The sequence below is a fragment of the Labeo rohita genome, chromosome 23 (genome assembly GCF_022985175.1).
Source record: "Labeo rohita strain BAU-BD-2019 chromosome 23, IGBB_LRoh.1.0, whole genome shotgun sequence".
Lineage (NCBI taxonomy): Eukaryota > Metazoa > Chordata > Actinopteri > Cypriniformes > Cyprinidae > Labeo > Labeo rohita.
The window spans coordinates 21007120-21023213 of NC_066891.1; the positions used below are offsets into that span (position 1 = coordinate 21007120).

A 16094-nucleotide genomic window follows, 5' to 3' on the forward strand; every position below is an offset into this window, starting at 1 on the left:
GTAAAGTGTGTTAGTGACTTGTGAGCTAATATGTCTCGTCCCCTCGTCGCTTTCTCTCTCAGTCTTTCCTCGCTCTGTCTGCACTGAAGGAAGGAGGTTATCCTTAAACTTATTAGTGCAGGTGCAGTGCATTGAAAATCCATTCAGTGCTGCTGTCACAGCAATTCTGTTCCATTGAATTAAGTGGGGTCAATCCAGCAAATCAAAAGATTACACTGGGCTCTATAAAGAGCGGGATGACACAAACATACTCACACATGCAAACGCAAAACACTATCAAACACGCCAACAGATGAAGTGAATAATATGTGTCCAGTGTACCAGAGGTGAATAAGTGTGGATGTACTGAAACGGTAACAATGTGTTCAGTAGTGACCTTAAGCATAAATGTGCCGACATGTCATAAATTGTGTTTTGAATTTTGTTATTTACTTATTCTCATGCCACTAATAATGTTGGCCACAACTCTAGAATTTGCTATTGTTTAATACATTATATTAACCATTTGTAGGACACCTGTGATTTGGATCGCAATATGTGATTACGTAGACATGATCTCTAGATCATGACTTTAAAAAAAAAAAAAAAAACTACCATCATATCATTTACAAACAGAAACTTAAAGGTCTTTACAGCAGTCCGTCAAAGTAAAAGTTCAACTTGAAACTGTGACAGAAATGTTACTTTAATGTAATGATACTACTACTACTACTAATATATATATATATAACATTATTATAACATTATTTTAATAATTGACCAGAATTCATTTAGCAGAAAACTAAAGAAAGAAAGAAAAATAAATAAAATAATAATACATTTTTTATTAAATCAATAAATTAGAGATGCTTTTGGTTATTAAAATTTAACAAATCCATAAAAAAAGAAATAAAAGATTTCAAAAATTTTTATTTCGGTGCAACATTTAATAAATTGCAGTTAAATTGTGTAAGTTTTATGATTTCAATTAATTAGACATGTTTTTTTATTAATAAAGTTTAATTTAACTATTAAAACAGAGTCCAGAAAAAGTTAAGATGGATAAACCAGAATCCAGAAAAATGAAAACAGAAAACACTGAATCAAGAAAAAAAGAGAGAAAGAGAAAAAAGATTTATAGATATTGATATTGCCACTGGCCGTTAAACTATACCATTCAAAAAAATTATTTAAATTTATTTTATTTTGAGGACGTCTTTTTTTATTTAATCAAAATACTGTAAAAACAGTAATACAAAGTGTCTGAATTTAAATATATGTGACTGGATGTTAAGCCTATGCAGTACTAATAATGTAGCAATTAGGTCTGTGCATTTTTAAATGCTGTAATTAGGTTTATGCATTATGTACAGCACTTTGGTCAACAAAAGTAGTTTTAAATGTGTATTAGCATATTGCCCGCGCAGATGCGGGAAATCTTGAACCTCCCCCTCCCTTAAACACCATAGCGGATTCCTATGGATAGCATCATGTTGGGAAGACGCTGTGCTCTGCACTGTGAGGGTAAATCCATTAGGGTATGTCGAAAAACTCCCATCTCATTTTTTGTCCTCCAACTTCAAAATCGTCCTACATTGTAGCAGAAGTACCGACCCAGGTGTTTACAAAGTGAACATGCAAGGAAGGTCAAACACCCTTTACAAAAAAAAAGAAAAGAAAAAGGTATTACAGCATTGTAAGGGCGATTTTGAAATTGAAGAACATACCCTAACTGTCTTGAGGAGTGCACAGAGTAGACATGCGTATGGCAGAGCCAGACAAGATGAGCATTTGTGGTTAAAAACTGTATAAATATTACTTTTTTAAAGTAATATTACTTTTTCAAATCGAGCCGTTCTCAGATGCCTGTCGGTGTGCCGTCACACTGACAGAGGCCGCTACCCGTGATAGTTGATTGACATGAGCATCTTACCTCAGACCAGCTGTCACAGTCCAGTAACTTTCCTTCTTTCGATACTGGAGCAGGGATGTAAGTTAGACAAGAATATCTCAGACTGAGCGATGGAGGTGTTGTGTTGCTGGATGTAATAATAAACATAGTGGTTGTCATTTACTCCTGACATCTGAGTCGCTGAAGATGCTGTAGATTACATTTGTTTGTGAAGGGAATGCTCCTCCTGATCTACATATATCCGTCTATGTTCGCGTGAATCATTCATGATCCAGCTTCACTTTCAGCAGAAGTGTGTATAAGCGTTTTTTTTTATGAATCTTTGCGATCACCTTTCCTTATAACATGGTAGTTAGGAAATTTAGCGGCTAAACACGACTAAATTCGGCTAAAGTAATCAAGATCATCATTCCACAGAGAGAAGAGAGGGGCGGGGTGAGCAGAGCTCATTTGCATTTAAAGGAACAACCCCTTAGAATGAGATGATTTTTGCAGAGCTCATTTTGACAAGGTAAAAAGGGTGTTGTTTTACAAAACCATTGATAATGTTTAATCAAAGTATATTAGAGACCTAAGACTCTAAAGAATCATATCAACTTGCAGAAAATGGGCATCCGATGACCCCTTTAAGAAACTGACAGATCGTTTCGCTAGATAAGACCCTTTTTCCTCGGCTGGGATCGTTTTAGAGCCATTTGAAGCTGCATTGAACCTGCATTTTTAACATTCGGTCTGTTGATTACCATTGAAGTTCACAATATGGAGAAAAATCTTGGAATGTTTTCCTCAAAAAACTTAATTTCTTTGCAACAGAAAGAAAGACACAAATATCTTGGAAGACATGGGGGTGAGTAAATTATCAGAAAAGTTTTATTCTGAAAGTGGAGTAATCCTTTAAAAATTGTTGCTCTCATGTACTTGGTAGCATGCAAAATCCATATTTAGTTGTGTGGGTTGTGTTCACTCCACGCAGCTTGTATGTCTCTGGCTAACTTGCTAACAGCAATATCTGTTCGCTCACAATTGTCTACAAATGTGTCAATGAATAGTGAATGTTTGCTGTTGTTATTACTCAGAGTTCTGATAAAGAATGGAGCAATACATTGGTGTACAAACTGTGGTGATTTATCAGTATGTTTCTGCGTTGGGCTAACACATATACCATGGCTGTTTGGGTGTTTAATGTAATGGTGATGGGCATTTAGTTTCAAACATGCGCTGCGCGCAGTAGACCAATCACTACAGACTGGGTCATCGGACCATTCACCGCAGATTAGCGCCACGCAAAGAAAGAAAAGAATCGTTGCACGAATCGTTTAAGAGTTGTTAAGCAAATAAGGTCAAAATAAATGCATATTATAAGACAATGAAAGTGTTTTTTTGACCTTGCATGCATGTCAACCTGTTGTTGGGGACTCCCAAAACCAAAATGTGAACCTTTCATAATTCATAATAGGGGCATCTTAACTGTCACTGTCATCAGCTGTATACATCCTTGCATTGCCAAAATATCAGTTTAATTATTACAGCAAAGTAATATCATTCAGTGTTTGGTTTTCTAGAATCTAGAATTGACTTGTAGTCTATTTGTGTACATGGCTCACAATCTAATTTTATAGTTTTAAACCTTCAGCTAGTTAACAGATGTTTAAATACTTAAATACAGGTAGTAAACACTCTTCTCTCTGTAGAGACAAAAGCGTAGAGCTGTTATTTAGCTCTAACAGCATGTTGATTAGTCTGAGTGTATGAGTTCACCGTGACCTTTAAGACAGCGCCGTCAGCAGAAACATCCACCTGTCTGATTATTGCCCCTGTCATTTCCTAAAACTAATGTGTTACACTTGAAGAGCTGTTTGAAGGACGCTGTGTAGCACATGTGTGTTTTTTCTCGTACTTCTGGATCTGTCCATGTGTATAAATCAGATGGTGTGTGTATATACGGGAATGTTGGCTGAGCAGGTTTAATTAATTCCGTGTCCTGCCTCATTGATCCTGTGCTAATTCTAGGCTCTTCTCATATATTTATGTGCCTGCCGATAGCACAAATGAAACAATTATTACTAAATGATTTTATTACAGCTTGTAGTTTCTGTGTGTGTGAGCTGAAATATGACACACATATTTAGTCACGTATACTAATAGCGTTTAGGGTTTAAAAAGTAACAGTAGCTCCTGAAACCATTTTATCAATTGTTGTTTGTGTTGCCTGGCTCATGAAGCTCATTTCTGTTATTGAAATCTAATATTATTAACTTTAGTACATTTTCATAATAATCTCTTTCCTGTGAACGTTTTCATGGATTTTAAGGGTCAAAATTACGTTCTGTGTGATTGCCATAAATTTAGGACTTAGAATGTTTTTTTTTTCATCATTTGTACGAAATAAAGAAACAATGGATGAGAGGAACAGAGCGCTTTGGAGTCTCTTTGGCAGAGTTGTGAGTTTGGATCAGTGCCCAGTGACTTTACCATCAAGTGTTTCCAAAATTAGCCTTTCTTGCTGAATTTTCTACAATGTATTTGACTTTCCTCCCTTTTCACCCTTTTCTTTCTGTTTTTTTTGTGCAGGCGGGTAAATCAAAATAATGAATTGTGCTCATTGATAGTGTTTATTTGTGATGTGTATTTTGTCTCAGCACCTAATTCACTAAAAACATACAGATCAGCTGCAAACATGGTCAGAAACTTTGAGAAAAACAAAAACTGTGTTCAATTTGCACTGCACCATTTATCTTGTGGGCCAGTTCTGAATCTTAGGTTGTGAAGGACACAGCGGACAACCATGATGATGTACTGCACTGCTGAAATAACACAATTGTTTAGTGAATTTTTCTCTATCACTGCACTGTCAGAAAAAAGTTCTATCGCTAGGGCGGTACCCTAAGGTACAAAGTGAAAAGGTACAAATATGTATTTTTAAAGTACTAATATGTACCTTTAAAGGAGAACTCCACTTCCAGAACAATAATTTACGAATAAATTACTCACCCCCTTGTCATCCAAGATGTTCATGTCTTTCTTTCTTCAGTCGTAAAGAAATTATGTTTTTTGAGGAAATCATTGTAGCTTTTTTCTCCATATAATGGACTGGTATGGTTCCCTGATTTTGAACTTCCAAAATGCAGTTTAAATGCGGCTTCAAACGATCCCAAATGCAGTTGTAAACGATCCCAGCTGAGAAAGAAGGGTACAATTTATATACTTTTTAATGCCAAACGCTCGTCTTGTCTTACTCTGCTTGGACTGTTTTTATTCCGTTTCGTGACAGTTAGGGTATGTCAAAAAACATGTTCTCCCTCAACTTCAAAATCGCCCTATATCGCTGTTTTACCTTTTTTGTTGAGGGTGTTTGATCTTCTTTGCATGTTCACGTTGCAAAGACTGGGTCGGAAATTCTGCAGCGATGTAGGATGATTTTGAAATGATTTTGGAAGTTAAGGGAGAAAATAAGATTAGAGTTTTTCGACATACTCTAACTGTCTTGAGTCAGAATACACCGAGTTCAGGTAGAGTAAGACAAGACGAGCGCTTGAGATTAAGTATTTAAATTGTTTTTTTTTTTAAATTAAACTAACAGATCGTTTCGCTAAAGACCCTTCTCCCTCGGCTGGGATGGTTTACAACCGCATTTGGGATCATTTGAAGCTGCATTTAAACTTTTGGAAGTTCAAAATCGGGGCACCATACCAGTCCATTATATGGAGAAAAATGCAGAAATGTTTTCCTCAAAAAACATAATTTCTTTACGACTGAAAAAAAAAAGACATGAACATCTTGGACGACGAGGGGGTGAGTACATTATATGTGAATGTTTGTTTTGGAAGTGGACTTCTCCTTTAAGGTACCAGTATGTTCTGATTAGGGGTAGGTAAGGTACAAAGATGTACCTTTTCACTTTTGTACCTTAGGGTACCGCTCCAGCGATAGAACTGTACCTTTTTTTCTGAGAGTGTGGCCAAAACAGCCTCGTCATCTCTCTTTCTCTTCCAGTAATTCACAAAATACTGACACTGTTTTCTGAAATTAATATTTTTTTTGGATTCAGAGAAGTGTAACTGTCACAGAGCAAATGCTCACACTACACTGTAAAAAACAATTTGTTGAGTCAACTTAAAATAATTTGTAACCTGGCTGCCTTAAAAGTTTAAGTTCAGTCAACTCAAAAAAAGTTTATTCAACTTGAAATTATTCCATTAATTTAACTAAGTGACAACTTAGATATTTGATTTGAATCAACGTAAAATTTTAAGGCAGCTGGGTTACTTACCCATCTGTTAAGTTTAGCAAACACAAATATCTAACTTAGTATTTCAACTTAACATTTCAAGTTGACTAAACTTATTTTAGTTGACTGAACTTAAAATTTTAAGGCAGCAGGGTTACAAATTATTTTAAGCTGACTCAACAAATTGTATTTTTTATTTTTGACAGTGTAGGGGTCAACCAAATATCAGCACCTATATTACGAATTTTTATGGTTATCGGTAAGTTATTTTCAGATCAGATTTGCTGATTAAAATAAGTTAAAAGCATTTTAAAAAGTTTAAAATAAGAGCCCTTGTTCTTCTTAATTTTGAAATTAATTTTCCTTTTTACACCAAACACATACATTGGTTCAAAATATCGGTTATCTGTCTACTTGATCTGTAATAATTGGTATTGGAGTTAGGCATGCAGTAGTAAGGCCTACGAAGCGGGACTCTGGGATTGAAAGCAGAGCAGAGGAAGCAGTGTGAGCTAGGGGTCGACCGATGTTTTTCAGGGCTGATGCCGATACTGAGTATTACAGATCATAGAGAACGATAACCAATATTTTGAACACACACACGCACACACACATATATATGTATATATATATATATATATATATAGATAGATAGATAGATAGATACATATAGATATATAGAGATATATAGATATATATAGATATATATAGATTGATAATCAATATTTTGAACAGATAGTTTATTTTGTCAGCAAATAGGTTTTGTTTAATGACCAATACTGATAACCATAAAAATGTTTAATATTGGTGTTGATAATCAGCCATGCCAATAATCGGTCGACCCCTACTTTGTTCCAGTGGACTCTTTAGCCTTTTTAAGAAATAGATTGGATTTACTTTCCAAATAAGAGCCACCCAGTGAAGCAGTCCTTTTAAAGTGGCACAACTACACAATTTATGGCACAGGATTCCTCTAAACATCAATAGAAAACTTTATCATCATGAAGTTGAACCTGTTCATGAGATTTTTAGCAAAACACAAAATGTGAAAAAATGTGGAAAATGTGCAAAATGTGGCCTATGTCTTGTGATATTCAAATCATGTTTTGTTAAATAAACATGAGTATATTTACATGTCTTAACTGAATTCATAATGTGTTCAAAATAAAATATTAATTCACTCTTTCTCTTTTGTTGTTCTTGTCCTCAGGCTGAACTGATAGGCAGATGGCTACAGTTTCTTCACAATCAGTTTCGAGAATGGATGAGTGGAAGTGGCTGCTCGCAAACGGGTTGTAGGGGCAGAATGGGGTAAGATGTGCCAGTATTACTTAAGTTCTCCTCTGGTGCACCGGTGCATACGCTATGCTTACATCCTACTACATTTTTGGCTGGAACACCACTTTCTCATGAACGCACGTAGTTAGTGGAAGCTAGAGAATACAGCTTCTAAAGTTGTAAATATAGATATTTTTCTTACACAAACACATTGATTTACTTCAGAAGGACTTTATTAACCCCCCAAAGCCGTGAGGAGTATATTTGATGACGGATGGATGAATTTTACTGGACTTCAAAATCTCAACACCCCTTCACTGCCATTATAAAGCTTGGAAGAGCCAGGACATTTTTTTTTTAATTAACTCTAATTGTATTTGTCAGAAAGAAGAAAGTCATATACACTTAGGATGGCTTGAGGATGAGTAAATCATGGGGTAATTTTCATTTTTGGGTGAACTATCGCTTTAAAATAGGTTTTTTTTTTTTTTACAGAGTAAAAGCAAACCATTCTGCCCACTAAAAACTAACAGGGATGAAACGGTTACCAGTTTGGCGATAAACCACAATAAAATTCCCGAATTCATATTTTAATTCTCATTCAAACCGTATTTGATTAGCGTAATTTGAAAAACATGGCAGAAGGCAGTGAGAGGTTTTACAACCTTTCACAGCTTAATTCTGAGAGAAATTGAATGGCTAGTGAATGAGTGAGTAAATGAATGGGAACCAAGTGTCTTCAGTTTCAGTGACATTTTCTTTTCATCTTACCTCTGTGTAATGCCTAATAATGTAGTGTTTATAAATGGCTGTGCCATCTGTCAGAGTGATTTTACATTTCCATTCAGCATATATTCAGTTTTTTCAATCCACTGGAACAATTTTTTAAATATTTTAATGTAGTCAAAAGGTTTTGACATTTTTAATAGTATTTCTTAGAATAATAACACGTGTAATAGTATTTGAAAGAAAAGCTTACTATCACCATTAGTCAAGCTTTCTCCAAATCACTTGTCACACTTTACCCCACACTCACCGTTTTGGGAAAATGCTTTGTTTAATAATTCATGACTAGTCTTTAGCCAGAACATATCTACTGATAAATCTTACCCTGCTCTCTCATATTAAACATTTAAACATCTTGTCCTGGACCGCAGAGGGTGGTCGGTGTAACAGCAGCCTTGTCGGTTTAATCGGTGATGACTTCCTACCTTTGTACTGTTTGTGTGTATGCACTATATTTGAGAATAGCACATCAGTATCATTAGGCCCATGTTAATGCGAAGCTGGAGTCTCTGCATTATCGAGCGCACATAATATATTAGATTTGATGCTGGAAATCTTTCCAGATTGAAATTGATGAGCTTCAGAATTGTTCTGGCTGATTGATGGAGCTGAACTGCTGCGGCTGAGCGTGTGCGGACAAGCTGAAGACATAAACCTCTGTGTGAACCACATCGTTGTGGCTTTTCAATGGATTCAAACTCAATTGATGTCTGTTGGAGAGAAAGAGAGAGCGATGGTAAAAATAAATCATGATGTTATGTCACAAACCTAAAAACCTAAATACAATCACAGTACAAGAAAAGAGACAACATATCAATGCAAACTGCCTGTCTGTGTGTACCTCCTGTCAGCGAGCGTGTGTCTGAAGAGGATGAGCCGGGACCAGAGCAGCGGCAGCCGCTGTATCAGTGATGCGGTGTGTGGAATGGGAAACAGGGAGAGTAATGGGAAGAATTTCTCCAATTTGGCTCCCTATTGATTTCTTCTTCTCTCCTTCCCCTGTCCTCTCACAGTCGCATGGCAGGAAAACCACTAACATACAAGACGTCTCCTGGTTATTGGTGTGTGTTGACAAGAGCTGAAGGGAAAAGACAAAGAGGCCGTGAGGAAGTTGTAAAACAGCCTGACGTGAGCATTAAGTTAATTTATCGTGTTAATTGTCTCAAAAAGAAAAGGTTCAATCATATTGTTTCACACAACAGCTGTGAGGTAACTAAGGCCCGCTCCCTGATGGAGGGAAGCGGAGCCTGTTAAAGCTCCGGAGTCAGCAGTCTTGTGGTGAAACTGCTAAAATAGCGGGTCAGTTCAAAATCTTGATTAATTTATCATTAGATTAGTGAATGTGATGCGCTTGGGTGACAAAGTTTAAACACACATCGTGACCCGCTGCGGGTTTGAATTCCTGCCCAGGACTGGAGAAACTCAATTGGTAATTTTCAGAGTGGGTGAGCCGATCACAGCTAATAAAATCAGCAGTTCTCAAAGCCATTACACCGAGGAATCTGAAGGGAAAAAGTGCGGACCTCTTGATCTAGGTGTTTCCTTCAAGGTAATGATCAGTATTAAGGAAAGAAGTATATGTACAGTATATGGCTGCCTTCATCGGTTTTGTTTTCTGTAAGTCTGTGAATGCCAAGTCTGCTGTCACTGGTGTCTAGTAGTATATGGATAATAATTAGAAGTTGCTGAAGGAAATTGGAAGTAAAGCATGAGCTGTCAGTTTAAATTTCTTTTATAGCCTTAGGTTGGGATCTATGAAGGGATTAAACATGTTGGGTTTTCTTGGCTTGAACTTAATTCTTTTGCATGATCCTTATCTCTAACTTGATAGCACAGGCTTCCTCATCCCCAGAATTTAGTTCTGACTCTAATTAAAAGCAAGTGAATCAACTAATAAAGGTCTTTGGGTTTATTTGAATATTACAGCCTGGTATGTTGAAGTACAGAAAAGTGGCTCTGGTACCTTAGGAACCCTGCTATAGAGTAATGTACTTGTTGTCTGCTTTATATCAACCCATTTAAATGTCAACTAAATCAGTTGTAGTGTTGAAGAAGTTTGTAGAAGAAGATTGTATTTTAATTATTTATTTATTTTTTGCTTTCTGTCTGTGTTCTGTTATAAAATAATTAAAGGAAAGGAAAGGATGTGTGGCCAAGTGTGGTGACCCATACTCCAAATTTTTGCTCTGTGTTTAACCTATCCAAGTGCACACACACAGTAGTGAGTAGTGAACAAACACCCGGGGAGCAGTTGGGGGTGCCTTGCTCAAGGGACTCACCTCAGTCATGGTATTGAGGATGGAGAGAGCACTGGTTATTCACTGTCCCCACCTTCAATCCCTGCCAGACATGGGACTCAAACCCGCAACCTTTTGGTTACAAGCCCGACTCCCTGCCCATTGAGGGCAGGTTAAACTTTTACTGAAGAAAGTAATGAAATTTGGTTTATATTGTGCTGCTATTATGTCCTTTCTGTGTTACAGAATACTTAAAGCATTACTTCACTTCCAGACAGAGATCACGTTAACCGAAAATTCTCTGTCATTGGCGGATTTTTTTTATCAGAGACGGAAAAATCTGAAGGCAGTCCGTCATTTTGACAGATTACACTGAGGGTGATCTATTGTAAATTGTAGCTGTAATTCCCACCCCTGTTCTGTTGGTGGCGAGTGCGCTCCAGTGTGGCAGCAGAGCATGGGATCCAGAACAAAAAAGAAACTATCACAAATATTTTCCTATGCGTTTGAGTACGCACAGGCGAGTACGCAGAAGCTACAACGATCTATCACGCCACATTAAAGAGCGCCAAAACGATATTTATTGCTTGAATTTCCTAAGGAAATTTACAGAATTTGAAATCTTTATTTATATTTATTGGAAGGAAGACACACTATGTACTGTCCATTCATCAACTGAAAACAGCATAGACCAAGAGGTAGATTGTGATTTAAGAATCAATATTGGTTCATTAAAAATGAGAATCTATTAATCTATCTATTTCTATTTCTTTTTACACAGCCCTAGCGTATTTTGTTGTTTTTGAACACTGCGCTGTCGTCCTGTAGGTTCATGATTAAAAGCGAAAATGGAAACAAAAATAAAAGCAATTAAATGTGTTATTCTAATTAAAAATATGAAAATTAAAATGACTGGTAGTAATAAATTATGACACAATTTTTATGACCCTGTCTGTCGAAATGACGGATAATGTTGAAGTCTAGCACAACCTCTGCTTCCAGAATAAAAATTTCCTGATAATTTACTCACCTCCATGTCATCCCTACCCTACCTTTATGAACCAGAGTACACAGACAAAGAGCTAATTACGTAATATGTGAAGTCATAGATGCACATCACAGAGCTAGTACAAGACGAGCATTTGTGGTTAAAAAGAATATTTTTTTTTTTTTTTTTTTTTTTAGAAAATGATTTCGTTTTGCTAGATAAAGCCTATATTCCTCAGCTGGGATCATGCCCTTTGAAGCTGCATTGAAGCTACACCGCCTATAATAAAAGTGTGATACTTTAAAGAAGTAATATTGGGGGAACAGGTGGAAAAACAGCATTTGCTCACTCTTATGTTTGTCAAAAACACACAAAGTCGGAATTGTTTACAAGAACGTTTACTATGTCTATTTTTTTTGTCTTCTCTCTAACTGTGTGTGTGTTGTTGAGTGTGAAAGCGTTACTCTCATAATTCACCTACTATGCAGGTGTAACGGAGCCTGCTTAATTCTGCATAACTGATGTTTTTTTCATACTGATGGGGTAGTCAGGGTGTTTATATATATGCGTATGCACTGACGTCTCCGGTCTCTGTGGCCCTCTGTCTTGTCCTTATATTTCACTGTCCTTGCTAAATAGGCCTCAGATTGTGTGTGTAAGGTCTGTATCGCCCTGAAAGAACAGATAACACATAAGCGAAGCAGCTCTATCCTCGATACACACATACTCTTTCTATGCTTCTATGTATACACAGACACGTGTGTACGGAAAGTGCCTACTATTGAGATTCATAATCAGATTTAAGAAGTGGCGGAGAGCAGCTGGTGTGTGAAGGAGGACGGAGACAGAGGATTGGCAGCATTAGGGGAGTGAAGCGATAGAATTTAGTGCTTGGTTACTTCAGCATCTCCCTTTCTCTGCTTCCTGTTCCTTTAGGGTCCCGTTCTCTGACTCAGAGAGGGAGTCAGTGCAGTGCTGATCCAGATTTTTTTTTTTTTTTTTACATTGCCCAACCTCCGTAATGCAGCGCTGTGTAACTGCAGTTTAGTGAGCTTATTAACCATGCACCTCCAGCACCTTCAGGAAATTTACCATGCAAAGGCAAATTAAAAACCCCTAGCTGGACTAAATCAACATGATTATGCTGTTGCAGAAGTAAAACTGACATGTGGACTATATATGTATTGTATACATGTATGACATATGTGTTAATTCTTTTTTTATATTCTTATGCTGCATTTATATAATCATACAGTAAAATTGTAAAATTGTGAGTTTTATTTTATTACAATGTAAAATATTATTTTTGAATATATTTTTAAATTTGCTTTATTCCTGTGATGACAAAGGTGAATTTTCAGTGTCATTATTCCAGTTTTCAATGTCACATGATTCTTCAGAAGTCATTCTAATATGTGACCCTGGACCACAAAACCAGTCATAAGTAGCACAAGTATATTTGTAGCAATAGCCAACAATACATTGTATGGGTCAAAATTATCATTTTTTTCTTTTTAATTCATTAGGATATTAAGTAAAGATCATGTTATATGAATATATTTTGTACATTTTCTTTCCGCACATATATTAAAACTGATTAGTAATGTGCATGGCTAAGAACTTTTTCTGGACAACCTTAAAGGTGATTTTCTGAATATTTTGATTTTTTTTTTTGCACCCGCAGATTCCAGATTTTCAAATTGTTGTAATCCTAACAATCAATGGCAATCAGTAACATAATAACAATCAATAACATTAATGGGGAGCTTATTTATTCAGCTTTCAGATGGTGTATTAATCTAAATTTTGAAAAATTGACCCTTATGACTGGTTTTGTAGTCCAGGGTCACATATGCTGATTAGGAGCTCAAGAATCATTTTTTTCTTTCTTTTTTTATCATGTTAAATACAGTTTTTCTGCTTAATATTATGACTTATGACGAGGTCAGAAATCAATATTTGGTGGAATAACCCTGGTTTTCAATCACAGTTTTCATGCGTTACTCCTGGTGCAAAAATTCAAGCAGCTCTGCTTTGATGGCTTGTGACCATCTATATTCTTCCTGATCTTATTCTAGAGGTTTTCAGTGGGGTTTTGGTCTGGAGATTGGGCTGGCTGTGACAGGGTCTTGATCTGATGGTTCTCTGTCCTTGCTGTGTGGCGTGGAACATTGTCCTACAGTTAAACTACCTGCAGTTCTTCAGAAAAGTCCTTCAGGTCCCAAAAATTTTGGTGTATTTGAACACTCTCCAACAAAGTATGGAAGTATGGTATGATTTTGAGATCCATCTTTTGAAACTGAGGAACTCATACACAACTATTACAAAAGGTTCAAATGGTCACTGATGCTTTAAGAGCCAGGGGTGTAAACTATTGAACAGAATGAAGATGTGTACATTTTTCTTATTTTGCCTAAACTTTTTCATTTAGTACTGCCCTTCAGCAGCTACAGAAGATACTTGTATGTTTCCCAGAGGACAAATTTAGTTTACCCTGATCTTAAAATCAAAATTTTTTCACTCCAGGCTCTTAATGAATCGTGTTTCCTTCTGAGGTATCAGTGAGCGTTTGAACATTTAATAGTTGCATATGAGTCCCTCAGTTGTCCTCAGTGTAAAAAGATGGATCTCAAAATCATACAGTCATTGTTGAAAAAGGTTCAAATACTTGAAAGATGTTGGAAAACAGTTGTGGATTATTCAGGTAACAACACTGTAGTAAGAATCAAGCATATGTAAACTTTTGAATGGGGTCATTTTTATAAATTCAACAATTTTTCTCTTGTGGACTGTATGTAAACATTTTTACATCATACATCATACAACATTCAGAAAGATGAATGTTCCTGATTCCAGTCTTGCTAAACCACCCCCAGATCATCACCAATAATCCACCAGATTTCACAGTGAATGCGAGACACTGTGGCTTGAAGGCCTCTCCAGGTCTCCGCCTAACCATTGGACAACCAAAGCTGAAAACTGTACTCATCAGAGACCATGACCTTACTCCAATCCTCTATGGTCCAATCCATATGGTCTTTGCAAACCTCAGACTGACTCTTCTTTGCTTCTCATTAATGAGGGGCTTTTTTTCTAGCTTTGAACTGTCCTCACCATGCTCTTCACCCCAGCAGCAGTTTGCCGTTCTTTTTGTAGGTCACTTAATGTCATCTTATGGTTGTTGAGTGACATTCGAATGAGTTGTCAGTCATCCCGGTCAGTGGAGAGTCGATTTCCCCCTCTGCCAGTCTGTAGCTTTGTTGTCCCCAATGCCTGCAACTTAAACTACTGTCTTGGAAAGGATGGAAGCAACCTGATGGTCACTTTATCCCTCTGCCAGAATCCAACCCTTATTTTCCTCACTCAAAAATGTTCTTTTCAACTCTTTGACATGGTCAATAGTTATTATTTGATTCCAGTTACTTTTGAGTTACTACTAGAACTGTTTTTGCCATCTAGCTGGTCCTATTGTAAGAGGATAGTGATAGTACTTCATTAAGCAGAATGAGTTATGCCTGTGTTAGAAATCAGCAGACACTGGAATTAAATGACTGCTGTACATGTAGAGATGCTAATTTAAGAATTTTTTCTAGAGCCATGCGCGCACACACACACACACACACAGGGCCCCAAAAAGTATGTTTTTTCAATTAATAGTGTCAAAATGTCAAAACCAAGTGGCATCTTGAAACATATAAGCTTTTCTCACAACTAATAAACTTTCCTGCACCATTTTTGCAATGACCTTTAAAGGAGACCTATTATGACCCTTTTTACAAGATGTAATATAAGTCTCAGATGTCCCCGAAATGTGTCTGTTTCAGCTCAAAATTCCCACAGATCATTTATTATATAATTTGAAAATGCCTATTTTGAGTGGAAGCAGAAACACGCTGATTTCATGCATGTCTCTTTAAATGCAAATGAGCTACTGTTCCCCACCCCCTTTTCCAGAACAGGGCTGTCCCTTTACACCTTGTACCTCAGATACTCTGCCAAAAAACATCTGTTTGGTTTTGATTATCATGTATATCACACTGAAATAATGCATTTTAAATCATATTAGTTCAAGCTTTTTTTCACAGCTTTCTGAGCGCACATATCTAAAACATGCACACAGAAAACATCTGTCACATGGCATATGAGTACTAAACTGAACTTATCTTTCATGTCTTATTACTTACTACTCAAATACACACAAGTTTATGTTAAAAACACAAATGAGTTACAAAAACAGTTGGTTATGTCTGTGAAGGTAAACAGCTGGGGAAAAAATAGTATGTATTAGATATGGAACTGGTACACCGTTGTCACTTGCAAAAACACATTGTCGGCGCCTTGGGTGGAAACATGCAGCGAATTATGAGCGGCTCGTTTTTTTCACAAAGTTCCAGAGAAAGGCTTACCAAAAAATGTAAAATATAAGTTGTTATATTTGCCGTTTTCTGGGTTGGTAGATGCACCAGGGACCCGCTTATAGCGCTCATGGAACATGGAAAAAGTCAGATTTTCATGATATGTCACCTTTAACCCTTTTGGATGTGTTTCATTCATTCTTCAAGTTCACAGGTGTCTTAGGAGGCCATTGTTGTAATTCATCACTTAAACTTCTGAACTTCTTCTTTTAAACTGTATATTTTTTGTATTATTTTATTTTTACAAATAGGATTTTGTGAAATGTTTTGC

At 36.6% G+C, this 16094-nt stretch overlaps 1 long non-coding RNA gene across 1 annotated transcript in view; it reads right to left on the reverse strand.

Moving 5' to 3' along the window:
* Positions 1-7474: 7474 nt before the first annotated feature.
* The window catches only part of LOC127155034 (uncharacterized), a 46972-nt gene continuing 38352 nt past the window's right edge, over positions 7475-16094 (reverse strand). The window contains exons 3-4 of the long non-coding RNA XR_007825524.1: positions 9025-9261; positions 7475-8893 (exon numbers count right to left, since the gene is read on the reverse strand). This is a non-coding gene — a long non-coding RNA (uncharacterized LOC127155034). The remainder of the gene's footprint in view (positions 8894-9024; positions 9262-16094) is intronic.